The sequence below is a fragment of the Heterodontus francisci genome, chromosome 1 (genome assembly GCF_036365525.1).
Source record: "Heterodontus francisci isolate sHetFra1 chromosome 1, sHetFra1.hap1, whole genome shotgun sequence".
NCBI classification, from domain to species: Eukaryota; Metazoa; Chordata; class Chondrichthyes; order Heterodontiformes; family Heterodontidae; genus Heterodontus; species Heterodontus francisci.
The window spans coordinates 41,694,147-41,714,865 of NC_090371.1; positions in this window are offsets into that span (position 1 = coordinate 41,694,147).

A 20,719-nucleotide genomic window follows, 5' to 3' on the forward strand; every position below is an offset into this window, starting at 1 on the left:
TCTTCCTTTTAGAATGACTATGACACATTAAACTTAAGTGTCATCCATTTTCTTGTCCAATATTGAACATTAGAAATGTTCCAAGAGGTCCTTGGTCTTTGAATCTGTGCAATTAAAGATATACTATTAATCATAGTCTTTAGGAGATGAGTGGCATATTTTGCAGTTGGTGAAAATAATTACTGCAAACCTTCTGACAGTGACTGCACTCACTTTTCTTTGCCTCAGAATGCGGGCCACACTGACAAGGCTGCATTTCTTGCCCATCCTTGGTTGACCTTAGCAGGTGGTAATGAGCCGCCTTCTTGAAGCAGCAAAGACTTTCACAAATGACTGGCTTGTTCAATCACTTCAGAGGACATCAAGAGTCAACCAAATAGGAGTCGAAATTCCACCGGCCAAAATTCCGTCAGAAATTCAACATCATGGCAGATGAAATTTAATACAGAAAAGTGTGAAGTGATTTGTTTTTGTAAGAAGAATGAGGAGAGACAATGTAAACTAAATGGTACAATTTTAAAGGAGTTGCAGGAACAGAAAAACCTGGGGAGTGTCAGCACACAACAGGACAAGTTAGTGAAAAGAAAGATGCAATCCTTTGCTTTATAAATAGAGGCATAGAGTACAAAAGCAAAGAAGTTGTACTAAACCTTTAGAAACTAAATCAGCAGGGGAATGGGAACCTAAATGGTAGTTCCAGTGTACAGGCTGTTGAGAGTAGTGAGGTAGGGGATAAGGTTACAGGGACGCAAGACGGCACTGGCAAGCAAGAACTTGGTTTAAAGTGTGTCTACTTCAACGCCAGGAGCATCCGGAATAAGGTGGGTGAGCTTGCAGCATGGGTTGGTACCTGGGATCCTGATGTTGTGGCCATTTCAGAGACATGGGTAGAGCAGGGGCAGGAATGGATGTTGCAGGTTCCGGGATTTAGATGTTTCAGTAAGAACAGAGAAGAGGGTAAAAGAGGGGGGGGGTGTGGCATTGTTAATCAAGGAAAGTATTACAGCGGCAGAAAGGACGTTTGAGGACTCGTCTACTGAGGTAGTATGGGCCGAGGTTAGAAACAGGAGAGGAGAGGTCACCCTGTTGGGAGTTTTCTATAGACCTCCGAATAGTTCCAGAGATGTAGAGGAAAGGATAGCAAAGATGATTCTCGACAGGAGCGAGAGTAACAGGGTAGTGGTTATGGGGGACTTTAACTTTCCAAATATTGACTGGAAATACTATAGTTTGAGTACTTTAGATGGGTCTGTTTTTGTCCAGTGTGTGCAGGAGGGTTTTCTGACACAGTATGTGGACAGGCCAACCAGGGGCGATGCCACATTGGATTTGGTACTGGGTAATGAACCCGGCCAGGTGTTAGATTTAGATGTAGGTGAGCACTTTGGCGATAGTGATCACAATTCGGTTAGGTTTACCTTAGCGATGGGCAGGGACAGGTATATACCGCAGGGCAAGAATTATAGCTGGGGGAAAGGAAATTATGACGCGATTAGGCAAGATTTAGGATGTGTAGGATGGGGAAGGAAACTGCAGGGGATGGGCACAAACAAAATGTGGAGCTTATTCAAGGAGCAGCTAATGCGTGTCCTTGATAAGTATGTACCTGTCAGGCAGGGAGGAAGTTGTCGAGCGAGGGAGCCGTGGTTTACTCAAGAAGTTGAAGCGCTTGTCAAGAGGAAGAGGGTGGCTTATGTTAGGATGAGACGTGAAGGCTCAGTTAGGGCACTTGAGAGTTACAAGCTAGCCAGGAAGGATCTAAAGGGAGGGCTAAGAAGAGCAAGGAGAGGACACGAGAAGTCATTGGCGGATAGGATCAAAGAAAACCCTAAGGCTTTCTATAGGTATATCAGGAATAAAAGAATGATAAGAGTTAGAACAGGGCCAATCAAGGATAGTAGTGGGAAGTTGTGTGCGGAATCAGAGGAGATAGGGGAAGCGTTAAATGAATATTTTTCGTCAGTATTTACAGTAGAGAAAGAAAATGTTGCCGAGGAGATTACTGAGATACAGCCTACTAGGCTAGATGGGATTGAGATTCACAAGGAGGAGGTGTTAGCAATTTTGGAAAGAGTGAAAATAGATAAGTCCCCTGGGCCAGATGGGATTTATCCTAGGATTCTCTGGGAAGCCAGGGAGGAGATTGCAGAGCCTTTGTTGTTGATCTTTATGTCGTCATTGTCGACAGGAGTAGTGCCGGAGGACTGGAGGATAGCAAATGTTGTCCCCTTGTTCAAGAAGGGGAGTAGAGACAGCCCTGGTAATTATAGACCTGTGAGCCTTACTTCGGTTGTGGGTAAAATGTTGGAAAGGGTTATAAGAGATAGGATTTATAATCATCTTGAAAAGAATAAGTTCATTTGCGATAGTCAGCACGGTTTTGTGAAAGGTAGGTCGTGCCTCACAAACCTTATTGAGTTTTTTGAGAAGGTGACCAAACAGGTGGATGAGGGTAAAGCCGTGGATGTGGTGTATATGGATTTCAGTAAGGCGTTTGATAAGGTTCCCCACGGTAGGCTATTGCAGAAAATACGGAAGTATGGGGTTGAAGGTGATTTAGAGCTTTGGATCAGAAATTGGCTAGCTGAAAGAAGACAGAGGGTGGTGGTTGATGGCAAATGTTCATCCTGGAGTTTAGTTACTAGTGGTGTACCGCAAGGTTCTGTTTTGGGGCCACTGCTGTTTGTCATTTTTATAAATGACCTGGATGAGGGTGTAGAAGGGTGGGTTAGTAAATTTGCGGATGACACGAAGGTCGGTGGAGTTGTGGATAGTGTCGAAAGGTGTTGTAGGGTACAGAGGGACATAGATAGGCTGCAGAGCTGGGCTGAGAGATGGCAAATGGAGTTTAATGCGGAGAAGTGTGAGGTGATTCACTTTGGAAGGAGTAACAGCAATGCAGAGTACTGGGCTAATGGGAAGATTCTTGGTAGTGTAGATGAGCAGAGAGATCTTGGTGTCCAGGTACATAAATCCCTGAAAGTTGCTACCCAGGTTAATAGGGCTGTTAAGAAGGCATATGGTGTGTTAGCTTTTATTAGTAGGGGGATCGAGTTTCGGAGCCACGAGGTCATGATGCAGCTGTACAAAACTCTGGTGAGGCCGCACCTTGAGTATTGCGTGCAGTTCTGGTCACCGCATTATAGGAAGGATGTGGAAGCTTTGGAAAGGGTGCAGAGGAGATTTACTAGGATGTTGCCTGGTTTGGAAGGAAGGTCTTACGAGGAAAGGCTGAGGGACTTGGGGTTGTTTTCGTTAGAGAGAAGGAGGAGGAGAGGTGACTTAATAGAGACATACAAGATAATCAGAGGGTTAGATAGAGTGGATAGTGAGAGTCTTTTTCCTCGGATGATGATGGCAAACACGAGGGGACATAGCTTTAATTTGAGGGGTGAAAGATATAGGACAGATGTCAGAGGTAGTTTCTTTACGCAGAGAGTAGTAGGGGCGTGGAACGCCCTGCCTGCAACAGTAGTAGACTCGCCAACTTTAAGGGCATTTAAGTGGTCATTGGATAGACATATGGATGAAAATGGAATAGTGTAGGTCAGATGGTCGGCGCAACATCGAGGGCCGAAGGGCCTGTACTGTGCTGTAATGTTCTAATGTTCTAATGTTCTAAAAAAAAATGCTGGTTAAACCCTAACTGAATTATTGTAACAAATTCTGGGCACCTCACTGTAGGAAGAATATCAAAGCCATAGAAAAGGTGCAGAGGAGATTCACTAGAATGGTACCAGGATGAAAGACTCCAGTTACATGGAGAAACTACTAGAGAAACTGGGATATTCCTCCTTATAGCAGAGAGGCTAAGGGGGGATTTCAAAATCATGAAGGGTTTTGATGGTGCAAATATGGCGAAACATTTACCAGCGGCAGAAGGGTCAGTAACCAGAGAACACAGATATAAGGTAATTGGCAAAAGCCAGAGGCAAATTAAGGAAAGAAAATTTATGCTGTGAGTTATTATGATCTATAATGCACTGCCTGAAAGGGTGGTGAAAGCAGGCTCATTAATAACTTTCTAAGAGGTATTAGATATATGCTTGAAGAGGGAAACATTGCAGGGATATGGAGAAAGAGCAGGGAAGTAGGACTAATTGGATAGCTTTTCAAAATCCTATGACTCTTGAAGGCTTTCAGAGGTCCAGCCCACAACCCAAGTATGGACACCCAAGTGGGCCCCACTTCCTCTGAATTTCACACTCAGGCAGGTGACCAAAAGCTTGGTCAAAAAAGGTAAGTTTAAAGAAATATCTTAAATGAGGAGAAAGGAGTGGAGAGGCAGAGATGTTTAAGAAGCGAATTCTAGGGGTTAGGACCTAGACAGCTGAAGGCACGGCTGCCAATGGTAGAGTGAAGAAAATCAGAGATGTACAAGAGACCAGAATTGGAGGAGCACAGAGGGTATTTTTATTCTTTCATGTGATGTGGGCAAGATCAGCATTTATGGTCCATCCCTAATTGCCCTTGAGAAGATGGTGCTGAGCAGTCTATGTGGTGTAGGTACACCCACAGTGCTGTTAGGAAGGGAGTTCCAGAATTTTGATCGAGCGGCAGTGAAGGAACGGCGATATAGTTCCAAGTCAGGATGTTGTGTGACTTGGAGAGGAACATGTAGTTGATGGAGTTTCCATGTGTCTCCTCCCTTCTCCTTCCAGATGGTAGAGGTTGTGGGTTTGGAAGGGCTGTCGAAGGAGGCATGGCGAGTTACTGCAGTGCATCTTGTAGATGATACACAATGCTGCTACTGTGCGTCAGTGGTGCAGGGAGTGAATGTTGAACATGGTGAATGGGGTGCCAATCAAGAGGGCTGCTTTGTCCTGGATGGTGTCAAGCTTCTTGAGTATTGTTGGAGCTGCACCATCCAGGCAAGTGGACAGTATTCCATCACACTCCTGACTTGTACCTTATAGATGGTGGATAGGCATTGGGGAGTCAGGAAGTGAGTTACTCGCCACAGAATTCCCAGCCTCTGACCTGCTCTTGTAGCCACAGTGTTATATGACTGGTCCAGTTCAGTTACTGGTCAATGCTAACCCCCAGGATGTTGATAGTGGGGGATTCAGCGATGGTAATACTATTGAACATCAAGAAGAGATGGTTAGATTCTCTCTTGTTGGAGATGATTATTGCTTGGCACTTTTGTAACACAAATGTTGCTAGCCACTTATCAGCCCAAGCCCGAATGTTCTCCAGATCTTGCTGCATGCAGCCACGAACTGCTTCATTATCTGAGGAGTTGTGACTGGTACTAAACATTAAACAATTATCAGCGAACATCCCCACTTCTAACCTTATGATGGACGGAAGGTCATTGATGAAGCAGCTGAAGATGGTTGGGCCTAGGACACTACCCTGAGGAACTCCTGCAGCAATGTCCTGGGGCTGGGATGATTGGCCTTCAACAATCACCTTTGTGCTAGGTATGACTCTAACCAGTGGAGAGTTTTCCCCCTGATTCCCATTGACTTCAGTTTTGCTCAGGCTCCTTGATACCATACTCAGTCAAATGCTGACTTGATGTCAAGGCCAGTCACACTCACTTCACCTCTTGAGTTCAGTTCTTTTGTCCATGTTTGGACAAAGGCTGTTGAGTTCAGGAGCTGAATGGCCCTGGCAGAACCCAAACTGAGTGCCAGTGAGCAGGTTATTGTAATGTAGATGCTGCCTGACCTGCTGAGTATTTCCAGCACTTTATGTTGTTATTTCAGATTTCCAGCATCTGCAGTATTTTGTTTTTATTATTTTCTTATGACTGTAATATTTATATAGTTCTGTGTTTGGAGATCTTACACAATACAAAACTTTTTCTTCCTAAAGGTTGCAAAAGACCTACAATTTTCAAGAAATTTACTTTCATCACTGTGATGTGACAGGTAGTCAAAGAAGGAACTGAAGTAATTTGGCACATTTATATTACTCATCCTCCCTTTGTACAAAAATAGAATCACACTGTCTGGAATTTATGTCATTTTCTGCCACATGACAATACATCATGCACGTCAGGCCATTGAGACTTAAAAATAAAAGCTTTATTTTCAATTTGCAATAAGCTAGTACTCAAGATGACTCCCTTCCTTGAAGACAACTATGATAATGATGGAACATACAAAACCCAAAGTGCACTGAGTTCGCTCACCTATTGACAGCTTGAGAAGGCTATTAAAAAAGGAAGTTCCAATGTCAATGAGTTCAAATACTTTCTGATAAGCATAATTGCCAGCCAGTCTCTTAATGCAAATTATATACTTTGCTGCAACAAGAATAAGGGAGATGGAAAAGCAGAATATAGATTAATCTGAGCCTTCTCACACCCCTTGTAGCAGCTGGACCAGAAATAGATAGAGTAAGGGTCTTGAGAGCTGTGCAACTCCCAGGATTGCTGCAGGCCTGAAACTGGGAAGAATATGAACTATTTAAGCAAGGGTTGCTTGGGGGAAGTCCAAAACTAAAGGCCATAAATATAAGATAGTCACTAATAAATCCAATGAAGAGTTCAGGAGAAACGTCTTTACCCAGAGAGAGGTTAGAATGTACAATTTGCTACCACAGGGAGTAGTTGAGGAAAATAGCATTGATGCATGAACAAAGAACAGTACAGCACAGGAACAGGCCATTCGGCCCTCCAAGCCTGCGCCGATCTTGATGCCTGCCTAAACTAAAACCTTCTGCACTTCAGGGGACCGTATCCCTCTATTCCCATCCTATTCATGTATTTGTCAAGATGCCTCTTAAACGTCGCTATCATACCTGCTTCCACCACCTCCCCCGACAGCAAGTTCCAGGCACTCACCACCCTCTGTGTAAACAACTTGCCTCGCACATCCCCTCTAAACTTTGCCCCTCTCACCTTAAACCTGTGTCCCCTAGTAACTGACTCTTCCACTGGGAAAATGCTTCTGACTATCCACTCTGTCCATGCTGCTCATAACTTTGTAAACCTCTATCATGTCGCCCCTCCACCTCCGTCGTTCCAGTGAAAACAATCCGAGTTTATCCAACCTCTCCTCATAGCTAATGCCCTCCAGACCAGGCAACATCCTGGTAAACCTCTTCTGTACCCTCTCCAAAGCCTCCACGTCCTTCTGGTAGTGTGGCGACCAGAATGAAACAGGAAGTTAGTTAAGCACATGAGTATGAAACGGATAAGAAGGTTAAGCAGATAAGGTTGAAGAAGTAGGGTGAGAGGAGGCTCTTTTGGAGCATAACCAGCAGAACAGACCAGTTGGTCCAGAAGGCCTGCTTCTGTGCTGTAAATTCTAGGGGCTAACGTTTTCCAGCCCTCTGGAAATGGGCTCGGGAGAGGTGGAAAATGGCGGCAGAAAGTGTCAGGAGGGAAGTCCGACACATTCCCATTACCATTATATGCTTGGTGTACTGAGAATGCCAGAGAGACATGATGTAGGAGAAAGATGTTAATGGTGTCATGAGACTGTGACTTTTCATCCATGGTTGAAAGAAATACTGTTTCAATTTTCATCCTGTTTCAAGTGCAGAACATAGCGACAGTGGTGCCAGATGCATCAATATCAGCTCCTCACACATACAACACAGGACTCCAGCAAGTCAGCAGAATAATTGCAGCATGCAGCTTCCTTGATGGTCCAGTTAATCAATGAAATGCCCAGTCTAGAACGAAGCCACAAAGACCAAAGGTCTCGAACCCGATCTCTGGTTGGGCTGAGTTAGCTTTACTCAGCCTGGCACCAGCAAAGGGGCCTCACGATATCCCTGGACAAGAGAAAGCAAACAATCACCCAGGTACTCACTGTGAAGTGTGTGCAGTTGTGTGTGTATAAGAATAGAATCAGGGACAACTGTAACTGACCCACTGTCAACACTCATTCTCTAAGCCCACACATAACAAATGTCCAGTTGGGTTGGATAAAAGCCAAATCCCATAGAACCATATCCCAGCATGACTCAGTGCCTTCAAGAGGGAAGAAAAAAATAAAGTAATAAATCACATCATCTATAATGCACAGAATTTGTTTCCAGTGTCAAAATCAACCTGCTGTACAGGTTTGTGAACAATGTGCTATGCCTGTCAGTTTACGCACTGCCGTCAACAACAGCTCAACCTTGGTTATTCTCTGTGACTTCAGCTAAGCTAATTTGTGCTCTTCTTTTCTTCTTTGGCCTCCTTATCCGAGAGACAATGGGTAAGCGCCTGGAAGTGGTCAGTGGTGTGTGGAGCAGCGCCTGGAGTGGCTATAAAGACCAATTCTAGAGTGACAGGCTCTTCCAGAGGTGCTGCAGAAAAATTTGTTTGTTAGGGCTGTTACACAGTTGGCTCTCCCCTTGCGATTTTGTCTTTCTTCCTGCCAACTGCTAAGTCTCTTCGACTCGCCACACTTTAGCCCCGCCTTTATGGCTGCCCGTGTGTTAGACAAGTGAATGTGTGTTAGACAAGTGAAAGTCAGCATTTGAAATTTCCATTATTTGTTTATTTTGTAATGTGTTCTGAGTGGTTGGGATGCCTCAAATGTATCTGTCTGTATCTGAGAGAGGAATACTAAAAACAAAACAGCAGACAAAGGGTTAACTTAAAGGAGGACTGTGCCATCATTCCAGCTAAAGGGGATGCTCTAGTTCACATTTCAGTAACGGGCAAGTCAGACAAATGCAAATCTTGCACCACCAACTAACTGTTGAGATCCTGGCTAATTGGGAAAGCTCATCGACTGGATAGTGATGAGCGGTGGGAACCCAAGCTGATTTTTCCTCTCCTGAGAATGCAGATACTGAGGCTAGTTATCACAATCCACCATTGACTTGGCTCAGCACAGATCTGGAATTGAACATTAGACATAGGAGTGTAAGCTTTTGGTTTTCTTTGCTAGACTTTAGGCTCAGGTTCACCACTCCTCTCATAGGTGGTCTTGTATCTTATGAACTAGAGTTGCCTTAACTAGCCCAGTATCTAGGTAAACAGCGAATTCTTGCCATCTGTCATGAAAATGTGCTAGGTCGAAGGATGATTTTTTTTAATCCATTGGCTTGGAAACCTGAACATTAAAACGAGTGGAGACGAACCACTCAAACCTTGCAAGCTTTGAACTCTGTCTGCTGACTATGCTTACGTACTGAAGCAGAGGAACTATTGTGGAAAGGGAACTTTCTGGAAAGAACAGACAGAACCCTCCTTCAGCTACACAGTTTAGAGAGAATTTTCTGGAAAGAACATACAGAAATCTCCCTTAAAGGAATTCAGTCACATTGTTGTCTCCTGGAGAATCACTGCATCAGCGTCCACCTCTTCAAACCGGAAGCCTCAGGACCACCAGATTCAGCCTGAAGCCAGCCGAGTTACCAACTTCCACATACTGTATGCCCCATTTATTTCTCTGGATACTAATTTGACCAATCTAACTTTCCCCACTCTGTAACCTATTTGTGTGTGTGTGTGTGATAGTTGGAGCATATTTTCTTTTCTTTACTTAGATCAGTTTAAGTACAATGAAGTTAACCTCTGTCTTTGTTAACTTCGAGAAAACCTGTCCAATTGGCTTTTCTTATGATCATGGAGCGTAAACAATCATAACACCATGATCATAACACCATCGTTATCCAATTTACTGTAAATATATCATACATGATTTGCCATATCTTGAATGAATGTAGCCCATCAAACTACATTCAGATTATAAACTATTTATTTACCATAAAACAGGTAAATGAACAATATTGCATACAAAACTGTGGCTTTGAAACCTTTTGGTCATTCCAGTAGAATACCACCATGAGTCCATCGGTTGGGATCTCAAGTCGGGATTCCACAAGTACCTGGAAGGGGTGAAGCCACTATCTGCCCCTACAGTGCCATCAATGTCAAGGTGACAGAGCTGGGGACCAGGACCACTGAAGGCCCAAGTTCCCACTCCCAGGGCAGGATTTTCCCTGCAGAATGGCGAACTAGGCTCAAGGGGCCGAGTGGCCTACTCCTGCTCTTATTTCTTGTGTTCTCATGTTCTAATGACCCCACCATCAGGCTGAAATGTGTTTCAGAAGCCTGCACTTTGTGGGAAACTGACTGTATCCCACAAAGTGCAGGCTTCTGAAACACATTTCAGCCTGATGGATTTGTGTTTTTCCCTGGGGCGGCCAATTAATAGCCAAAGGGCAGGCTCTCCATCCAATTAAGGATGGCGGCAGGCTCTTAAAGCTGGAGGGCCAATCAGAGGCCTTCCGCCTTGAAAGGAGCAGTCGGCTGCAATGGAAGATAGGTGAGGGAGAGGGCGCTTCAAGATGGAGGCACCTCTCTCCAACTTTTTAAAATGTAAATTAAAAAATGGCATTTGCAGCCAGGCCAAAACTGTAGGGGGTAGGGGTGGGAGTGGGGGGTAGCTTCTCTACAGGGTGGCCTGTGGCTGCCACAGACAGACAGGGCCTCTAAGCCTGCTTGAAGTACTGGCTCCCTGGTCTACTGCAGGGAGGCTGCCTCCAGACACCTAAAATGCAGGAACCTGGAGGCTGATTGGAAAATTCCAGTTAGCCTCCTTTAATTGATCTTAAGTGGCTACCCGGCATGTGCAGGCAGGTAACCCTGCTGCACAAACCACCCCCACACCACCCCACCCCCCACACCCCGCACATCCCACCTCCACAAAAATGGCCCAAGGGCGAAATGGAGCTGGGGAAACAGGCACACCAGCCAGCAGGCCTATTTTTAATAACCAGCTACTTCCAACCCTGGGGCTTAAAGTATTGTCCCCGTTCTCAGTCAGGACCAGGCATACCAACCTCCCTGCTGACAGAAGTGGGGCCCAACTAGTGTTGCAGTCTGGAGTCAAAGCCATTGATTCCCCCTATAGATAGGGCATGGGAGCATCCTATATTTGTGTCTGGGAGCCCAAGACATGCCCCCAGACACCAAAGTCCCATTGCTCCTGGCCCACCCCCAACCCATAAACTTCAGTGGCACAATTGGCAACAGCCATGTATCTTAGAACTTATTCTTGGAAGTGCCCCTTACCTCACTGGAATTTCAGCATTGGTATATTTACAGTCATTTACAAATTTTGTAATTCTCCTCTATCAAAATCACAAGATATTTATGGATGGAATGATGAAGGGAATTGGGTCCAACTGAATCCATTCAGAGGGAACGTAATCCCAGCTGCTCCCACCAACCCTCCAATTGTGAGATCCAATTATTTCTTAAATGATACAGGGTTCTCTTGAGATATAGCTCTACATACATTGAATCTTGAAAATGGTATTCACTTCTTACAAGGTGTGATGTTCGTAGTTTTTGCCATCTTTTGCGTGAGACGTTAAATTGAAGCTCTGATTGTCCTCTTGGGTGGATGTATTAGATCCCATTATACTATTGAACAAGAGCAGGAGAGTTCTCTTGATGTTTTAGCCAATCACCTGATGTCTAATTCCACAACCAACATGACTAAAATAGAATATCTGATCATTCACCTCATTGCTGTTTGTTGGACCATGCTATGCGCCAAGTGTTTGCTGTATTTCCCTACATTACAACAGTGACTACTGTTCAAAAGCAACTAGCTCTGCTCAGATGCCCTAGAAGTGTGCCAGATGTAGTTCAATTGGTAGCACTTTCGCCTCTGTCACCAGGCTCTGGGTTCAAGTCAGGGGGTTATCCCTAGTGCCTTGGCCATATTTATCCCTCAATGAAAAGCAGATTATCTGGTTATTACCACATTGCTGATGGTGGAAGCTTGCTGTGCATAAATTGGCTGCTACGTTTCCTACAATACAACAGTGACTACATTTCAAATGTATTTCATTGGAAACAGAGAGTAGGTATAAATGGGTCATTTTCTGGTTGGCAAGATGTAACAAGTGGTGTGCCACAGGGATCAGTGCAGGGGCCTCAACTTTTTACAATTTGTATAAATGATTTGGATGAAGGGACCGAAGGTATGGTTGCTAAATTTGCTGATGATACAAAGATAGGTAGGAAAGTAAGTTGTGAAAAGGACATAAAGAGGCTACAAAGGGATAAAGATAGGTTAAGTGAGTGGGAAAAGATCCAGCAAATAGGGCAAATATGGAAAAATGTGAAATTGTCCATTTTGGCAAGAGGAATAAAAAAGAATCATATTATCGAAATGGTGAGAGATTGCAGAGTTCTGAGATGGGTGTCCTGGAACATGAATTGCAAAAGGTTAGTATGCAGGTTCAGCAAGTAATTGGGAAAGCTAATAGAATGTTATCGTTTTGCGAGGGGAATTGAATACAAAAGTAGGGAGGTTATGCTTCAGTTATACAGGACATTGGAGAGACCACATCTGGAGTACAGTATTGGTCTCCTTATTTAAGGAAGGATGTAACTGCTTTGGAAGCAGTTCACAGAAGGTTTACTAGACTTGGAATGGGTAGGTTGTCTTATGAGGAAAGGTTGGACAGGCTAGGCTTGTATCCACTGTAGTTCTTGATTGAAACATATAAGATCCTGCAGGGGTCTTGACAGGGTGAATGTGGAAAGATGTTTCCCCTCATGGGAGAACCTAGAAATGGAGTCACTATTTAAAAATAAGGTGTTGCCCATTTAAGACAGAGATGAGAATTTTTTTCTCTCAGAGGGTTGTGAGGCTTTGAGACTCTCTTCTTCAAAAGGCAGTGGAAGCAGAGTCTTTGAATATTTTTAAGGCAGAGGTAGATAGATTGTTGATAAACAAGGGGGTGGGAATGCGGAGTCGAGATTACAACCAGATCGGCCATGGCAAGCAGGCTCGAGAGGCCGAATGGCCTACTCATCCTAATTCATATGTCTGATGTTCATGAAAAGTGTTATATAAATGCAAGTCTTTCTTTCATTTTACAAATGGGGCTTCTAGCTGTCCATTTCCACAAGTCGGACCTATATCAGCAAGCGATACAATCAAAACCACAGCCCTATGCTGCTTTAATGCATGGCGTTAGGCCAGAAACTTGAAAGACCCTGTGGAGACATGTCCTAACAAAAGAATATTAACATACTGTTGCACCCATCACCATTCAATCAGTTCTTACTGGCCCTTAGATTGAATTGCTGATGTAACAATTCATTTGTCATCTGCTTGTAACAGCAATTTAGAGCACAATGGCCCTGGCCATCAACCACAGAAGTTCTAATTATTTATGCATCTCAGCCCCTTACAAGCTTTGCATATAAAAAAGGCTGCCATTTTCAGTATGAGCCTAACTTTTAACCCCTTCAGAGCCAGGTGCACATGGTGTACATTTTGTTTAATTTCCTGTGTTGGTGAAAATGTTACTCCTACCCCTCAAAGCCATTCATTTTTCCTGATGCTTTGCTCTTGATGTTCCAGAAATAAAACGTTGCTATGTGTGAGAGTTTCTGGAATAGTTTTAGTAGATCAGGATTTCATTTCTGAAGCACAGGAATCAGAAGCAGGGGCTGGATCTGAATGTGGAGGTGAAGATGAGTGCCAACAGGAACTGAGGTGGAGGGAGGCGGGGGGGGGGTGGGGGAGGTGGGTAGAAAAGGTTTGGTATGAGCTGAGGGAGAGGGATGAGGAATGAAATGTGCCATTGTGAACTGCACTCAAGACCCATATCAGAATTTGACCTCAATAGAGACTGAATTCTAATACAGCACTGGGACAGTGCTACATTGTTGGAGGTGCCAACCTTCAACAACAACAACTTGCATTTATAGAGCGCTGTTAACTTAGTAAAACATCTCAACGTGCTTCACAGGCGTGTTATCAAACAAAATTTTGACACCAAACCACATAGGAGGTATTAGGACCAGTGATCAAAAGCTAGGTTTTAAGGAGCATCTTCAAGGAGGAGAGAGAGGTAGAGAGGCAGAGATGTTTAAGGAGGGAATACCAAAGTTTTAGATTCGGGCAGCCCTCCAGTGCCAGAGCCATATAAAGTTGGGATGCACAAGAGGCCAGCATTGAAGGAGTACAGAGATCGTAAAGAATTGTAGGGCTAGAGGAGGTTCCAGAAGGGAAGAGGCCATGGAGGGACTCGAACAAGGATGAGAATTTTTTAATTAAGTTGTTGTCGGTTTGGAGCCAAAATTAGTCAATGAAAACGATGGGTAAACGGGACTTTGTGAGAGTTTGGACGAGCTTAAGTTTACAGAGAATGGAAGATGAAAGGCCAGCCTGGACAGCATTATAGTCGACTCTAGAAGCGAAAAAGGCATGAAGCAGAGTTTCAGCATCTGATGAGCTGAGGCAGGAATGGAGATGGACAATGTTACAGAGGTGGAAATGGGCAGTTTTGGTGATGAAGAGGATATGGGGTTGGAAACTCAGGTCAGGGTCCAATAAGACACCAAGTTTGCAAACAGTCTGGTTCAGTCTTAGACAGTGGCCAGGGAGAGTTGGCGGTTAGGGAAAAGAGTTTGTGGCAGAGACCGAACACAATGGGCCTGATCTCGCTGGAATGGAGCAACTTGCAGGATATGCCATTAGTTAGACTTTCTCCTGCACCCTTCAGCACCAAGATTTTTATTGAGCCCTAACTTGCTAGAAGTGCTAGCTGATAATGGCGCGATGATATCAACAAGTGATGTCAGACCCGAGTGAACAACAGGACCAACTTAACCAATGAGATTGAATGATTTGGAAAGAAATAGAAGAATGACAGAGCAGGAAGGTAAATTAAAGTCAAATCTAGAACTGAAAGCGAAATAAATAGAGAAAAAGACTGAATTAGGGAGAGAGATAAAGAGAGACAGAAAGGATAAGTAAGAAAAAACATGCCATTTTTTAAATCTCCAAGAAGAATTTAATATATGCAGGAATGAGATTGAACAGTTTAATTTGTTTCCTTTCTGAGCCAGAGAAGTTGATTGACATTGCATTCACAATTATCACATCATTAAAAGGATACATGTGTTTCATGGTAAGATAAATGGGCAATTGATGTGTAAATCCAGGAAATTCTTAAAAATAACCAGGAGGCTCGGGGTGAGATGCCATTTGTGTGAGGCTACAGGTGCAGCAGTATAAATCAACCAGCAAATTCTGAGACAGTAGCAACTCATGACGTATTTCTTAATTCCCTGAATTTTCTGGTCGAGTTGTGCATTAATAGCAACATGCGTCATGAACACATTGTTATTTTTACAGCAAGATTTAGTCCAATGGCCTCGGGTCTCCCAATGTTTAACTGGAGGTGACATGGGCCTAGAAATTGGATCATGCCCAAAGAAGTTCTGGGTACTGCCTGTGCGGAGTTCGCAAGTTCTCCCTGTGGCCGCGTGGGTTTCCTCCGGGTGCTCCGGTTTCCTCCCACATGCCAAAGACTTGCAGGTTGATAGGTAAATTGACCATTGTAAAAAAAGATTGCCCCTACTGTAGGTAGGTGGTAGGAGAATTGAGGGAAGGTGGGGATATGAGAGGGAAAATGGGATTAATGTAGGATTAGTTTAAATGGGTGGTTGATGGTCAGCGCGGACTCGTTGGGCCGAAGGGCCTGTTTCGGTGCTGTAACTCTCTATGACTCTATGACTCGAAGTCAATGGCAGGACCACAGGTAACTGGTCTACCGGCCTCGCTTGTTCAACACTGCAGAGGTGCAGGCACCAGTCATGACCCCAGAGGCAGCTTGCCGATTCCGGAGAGCAGTGAGAGCAGCCGGTTAAAATCGTAAGGACAGGTCGGATATGGTATTTCACGAGGTGGGTTATGGAAGCTCATAGGAGGTACAGGTAGCAGATAATGGAAAACTGAAATTTTAAAGGAAATGGTAAAATAAGGGGGCAAAAATTCTGAAAGCATTTCAAAAGGCTCAGAAAACATCTCAATCGATTGGCAGGCTTTGCCAGGAATAGAGGAGGAAATGGAGGGAATTTGAGGGAGAATGATGGGGAGTGGAGAGGACTACAGAATCACACAGAATTACAGAAACGTTACAGTGCGGAAGGAGACCACTTGGCCCATTGTGTCCACACCATCTCTCTGAAAGAGCAATTCCCTCCTTCCATTTCCCTGCCTTCTCCCCATAACCCTGCACATTCTTCCTTTTCATATAACTGTCTAATTCCCTTTTGAACGCTTCAATTGAACCTGCCTTCACCACCTTCTCAGGCAGCGCATTCCAGACCTTAACCATTTGCTGCGGGAAAAAGTTTTTCCTCATGTCAGTTTTGCTTCTCTTACCAAATACTTTAAATTTGTGCCCTCGCATTCTCGATCCATTCACGAGTGGGAACAGTTTCTCTCTATCTACTCTGTCCAGACCCCTTCTGATTTTGAATACCCAAATTAAACCACCTCTCAGCCTTCTCTTCTCCAAGGAAAACAGTCCTAACTTCTCCAATCTATGTTTATAACTGAAATTCCTCATCCCTGGAACCATTCTCGTGAATCTTTTCTGTACTCCCTCCAATGCCCTCACATCTTTCCTCAAGTGCGGCGCCCAGACTGGATGCAATACTCCAGCTGAGGCTGAACTAGTGTCTTATACAAGTTTAACATAACCTCCTTGCTCTTGTACTCTATGCCCCTATTAATACAACCCAGGATACTGTACGCTTTATTAACCGCTCTCTCAACCTGTCCTGCCACCTTCAATGACTTATGCCTAAGAAGCGTCAGTCAAAAATGAAGGGAATGAAAACATAACGTGCAAGCATAAATCCGCAGGCAAGTGATGAGACAGCCCAGCTGGCTGTTGATCACACTGGCAGGCTTTCTTTCATGCAGTGCCAGTGAAAACATGACATGCTGTGATTGGCATGCTGCCTAGGTAGCATCCAACATTACATGTGAGTGTGCAAATATCAGCAGGTGGGCGGGGTCAGTCTCCCAGGCTGCCTGACCTATCTCCATAGGTCCTTCTCCTTCTCCTCTTCCAAACTCCTTATATTTGCAAAACCATAGGTGGCACTAATAGTGTAAAGAGCAATTTAAAAAAAATTTGCACAAATAAAGAACTAACTTGTACTTATATAATGCCTTTCACATTCTCAGGACATACCAAAGTGCCTCAGGACCAGCGAAGGGTAGTCAGTGTTGTAGGCAAAGTGTTGTAGGGCGGCACAGTGGCGCAGTGGTTAGCACTGCAGTCTCACAGCTCCAGCGACCCACGTTCAATTCTGGGTACTGCCTGTGTGGAGTTTGCAAGTTCTCCCTGTGTCTGCGTGGGTTTTCTCCGGGTGCTCTGGTTTCCTCCCACAAGCCAAAAGACTTGCAGGTTGATAGGTAAATTGGCCATTATAAATTGCTCCTAGTATAGGTAGGTGGTAGGGAAATGTGGGGATGTGGTAGGAATATGGGATTAGTGTAGGATTAGTATAAATGGGTGGTTGATGGTCGGCACAGACTCGGTGGGCTGAAGGGCCTGTTTCAGTGCTGTATCTCTAAACTAAACTAAACTAAACAATTTACACACTGCAAGGTCCCACAAACATTAATGAAATTAGTGACCTAAATCTTTTTTTTCAAATTGAGGGATTAATGTTGGGAAAAACATTGCAAAAACATTGCTGCTCTTTCTCAAAAATAACTTTTACCTCCACCTGAACGAGTAAATGGAATCTCGATTTAACGTCTTACCTAGAAAGATGCACTTTTGCCAGTGAGGCACCCCTTCAATACTATCTTGAAATAGCAGCCCAGATAATGTGCACAGGTCCTGCAATGAAGCTTGAACCGGCAATCTTCAGACTCAGAAGTCAGAATGCTACCACTAATCCTAGCTGGCACTTGGGAACCTAACTGCCAGTAGATAAAAAAACAGAAGTAAAACAGCAAGACATAATCGAAATGCATTTACTTGAGCCTTACTGGGAGGATAACTTTCAACTACAACATGAATAGTCGTTTAGTAATACAGAACCTGAGTATTGCTGAGAATAGAGACATGTTGTCGAAACTTTTCATCTTGCACTCATCAGGACAATCCACAAAAATAACTTAGTAACAGAAAACAACAATTTATACTGCATGAGAAGAGAGTGCTGATTGGTTGGCAAGTGAACTCTGATTGGTAGAGGCGTTGCCATGGAGAATGCACCAGTTTACAGTGACTGACAGTTAACATTGCCCTGAGGAATGAACCAGCAAATGGCTGTCACTTATTTTGTTCAGCTGAAATAGGCACAGTGTTTGTACATATTCTTCCTGTCTGCAAACAACAGGGCCTGTGTATTAATATATGTAGCTTCCAGTACGTTCAAATGCGCCACACTGTGAGCCCTACTGAAATCTTAAATTGGTTGTCAGCATAATTCTTTGCACACTGTGGATTATTTAGAAAATGTTGTCCAATCGTGGAATCACATCTAATGTTGGACACTGTCTTATGAGTTTTGCAAGCACAGGCTGATTGGGTATGGCCCATGCCTTTCCCGTTTCGAACAGCAGAAGGGACATGTTGTTTGATATGATCCGCCAGTCTTTGGGAGGTATGGCCTATATACCTAGCATCACACTGGCATTGAAATTCATATATCACATTACTCATTGTGTAATAGGCAGGACGTCTTTTTGGCTTGATGGCAGCATCCTGTTAATGGCGAACACCACACATGTTGCTACTGCATAGTAGCAGCGTGAAACAGCTGGCATTACTTGTTGCTCAAATTTTCGGGATACATTACCCTTCCAGGGTAATTTGAGGTAGACTGGGCACTCCTCAGGGCCAGAAATGATGACCTTAGGCCCGTTCATAAGTTTGCGCGATATACAGCGAGAAATGATCTGATCAGGGTAGCCATTGTCACGCAGGATGTCTTTGATTCACCCTATTTCAGTATCAAGCTTGCATGGTGAGAAAATGGCTTAGGCCCTATTTACGAGGTTGCTGATATGGCTAATCTTATAGCACATGGAACTGTAAGAATCCCAACGCATGTTTCAGGCAGACACTTCCTACAACAGTATTCCCCATCCCAGATGCGAGTGCAATACTACCAAGTGACTGGAGTTCCAACCCAGTGGTTACGGTTGTGTGTAGTTTTATGTGGAGTTGAGTTGGAGTCACGCCCTGCATCAAGGTGCAACCGAGTACTTATCTTTAAAACCATATGGCCCACCATCTGCATTTTCAGCTGCTCATTAGTGTCTATTCAACCAACCTGCCTCCAACCATGTGTACACCTGGATCTATCATTCAATGATTGGCTAGCCTTGTGGATTAACCCTTTCAACCCCACCCATTCTTGTTATTCTACAGGAGCTCTCAGCTTTGAACATTGGTAATTTCATTAGCTTGGCTGTGGCTTTTGACCTTGCCTTTTAACTGAACTCCATTGGACACATATAGGGCTGAATTTTACACTGCCCCAGCGGGTCAGTTGATGGCGTGGGGGTGGCGTAAAATTGAGCAGGAGGCTCCAGGAGGCCTACCCACCCCGCTCCCACCTCCGGTCGACTTTACGGTGGCCGGGCGTGGGGGGAAACGGCCCGCCTGCCCATCAAGGCCCTTAAGTGGCCACTTAACGTCCACTTAAGGGCCCTCGCCCGTCTCCATGGGTATTTCACCCATGGCAAGCAGGCGTGCTGGGGACATGAAAGGCCCCCAGCAATAGCTGCCGGCCTTTCCGCGCCCCGGGTGGGGGGGCACGGCAGTCAGGCACAGGGTGCCCGATTGAGGGCCGCCCCACCTCCCAACCCACCCCCGGGACCCAAGACACCCCCCTCCCCCCAAACTACCACTCCAGCCTCACCAGGGAAGGCCCCCTGGTGAGGCATGCCGAACCCATTCACTCTCCAGGGTCCATGGCATCGGCTGGGCTGCAGTCCCAGCAGTGGCCACCGCTCCCGATGGCGCTGCTGGGACTAAGAGCTGCCAGCCCGCTGATGCATAGAAGGCTTTTGACAAACAGGAGGGCCTGGATCAGAACTCCATATAAAGCAATTTCAATGGCGATGTTAACAAATAAGGTATAAGCCAGAAGTGCCCACTGCAATCTTCTTTGTAACTAAAGCACCTTTAGCCAAAGTCATTATAATAACAACTTGCAATTATATTGTGTCTTTAGAACATAGCAAAACTTTCCTATTATGACTCATTTAAATTATTACACAAAATGGAGCGAATAATCACCAGAGAACAAGTGAGCCAGCAGTAGCCAGGTGGCAGGGTTATCTATAGTAGCTGAATATTATGCCCTGACTGTAATCTCTCCTATCCATGATATAGTATAAAAATATATTAGAATATAAAAAATATAAATATTCAGAATATAAAAAATAACAATACTTATTGCATTGGCTTGATCAGTTAAACCATCATACATCAGGGTCAGCCAAGAATGCACAATAGCTCAGAACTCCCACACCCTTGTTATGTTCTTGGCAGGAGGAACACCATGAGTAGTAAATGGACCCAACACAGACAAAAGTGTTTCTTCCAGTAAGTCGTTTTAGAGGACCAAGAGGCCCAGAATCTAGGAAATGGCAATATTTTCAAGAGGGAGCTCACAGTTTTAGCTTCTTGAAATCTTTACATATGTTTAAGCTCCTCCCTGAGGAAATTCAAATAATACAAATTCTACAAGATCAATTGAAGGGAATGGGTTAAATGGCCTGACGCCATTCTACTTTTTTTTGTTTACCATGAGTGTAATTGATTCTAATCTGGAGACTCTTTCCATATCAAATCCTCAAATCTCTGATATCCTGATCCTGTTTTGAAAAGAAAGAGATAGGATTGGAATATCTCAGAATAATGAGTTAACTCCATGGATAAAGACCATTTCCCAGGTGAAAGATTGCAGAGTTCTAAATAATATTAAAAAGGATTTAGAAAGCTGGATGTCTGCCCC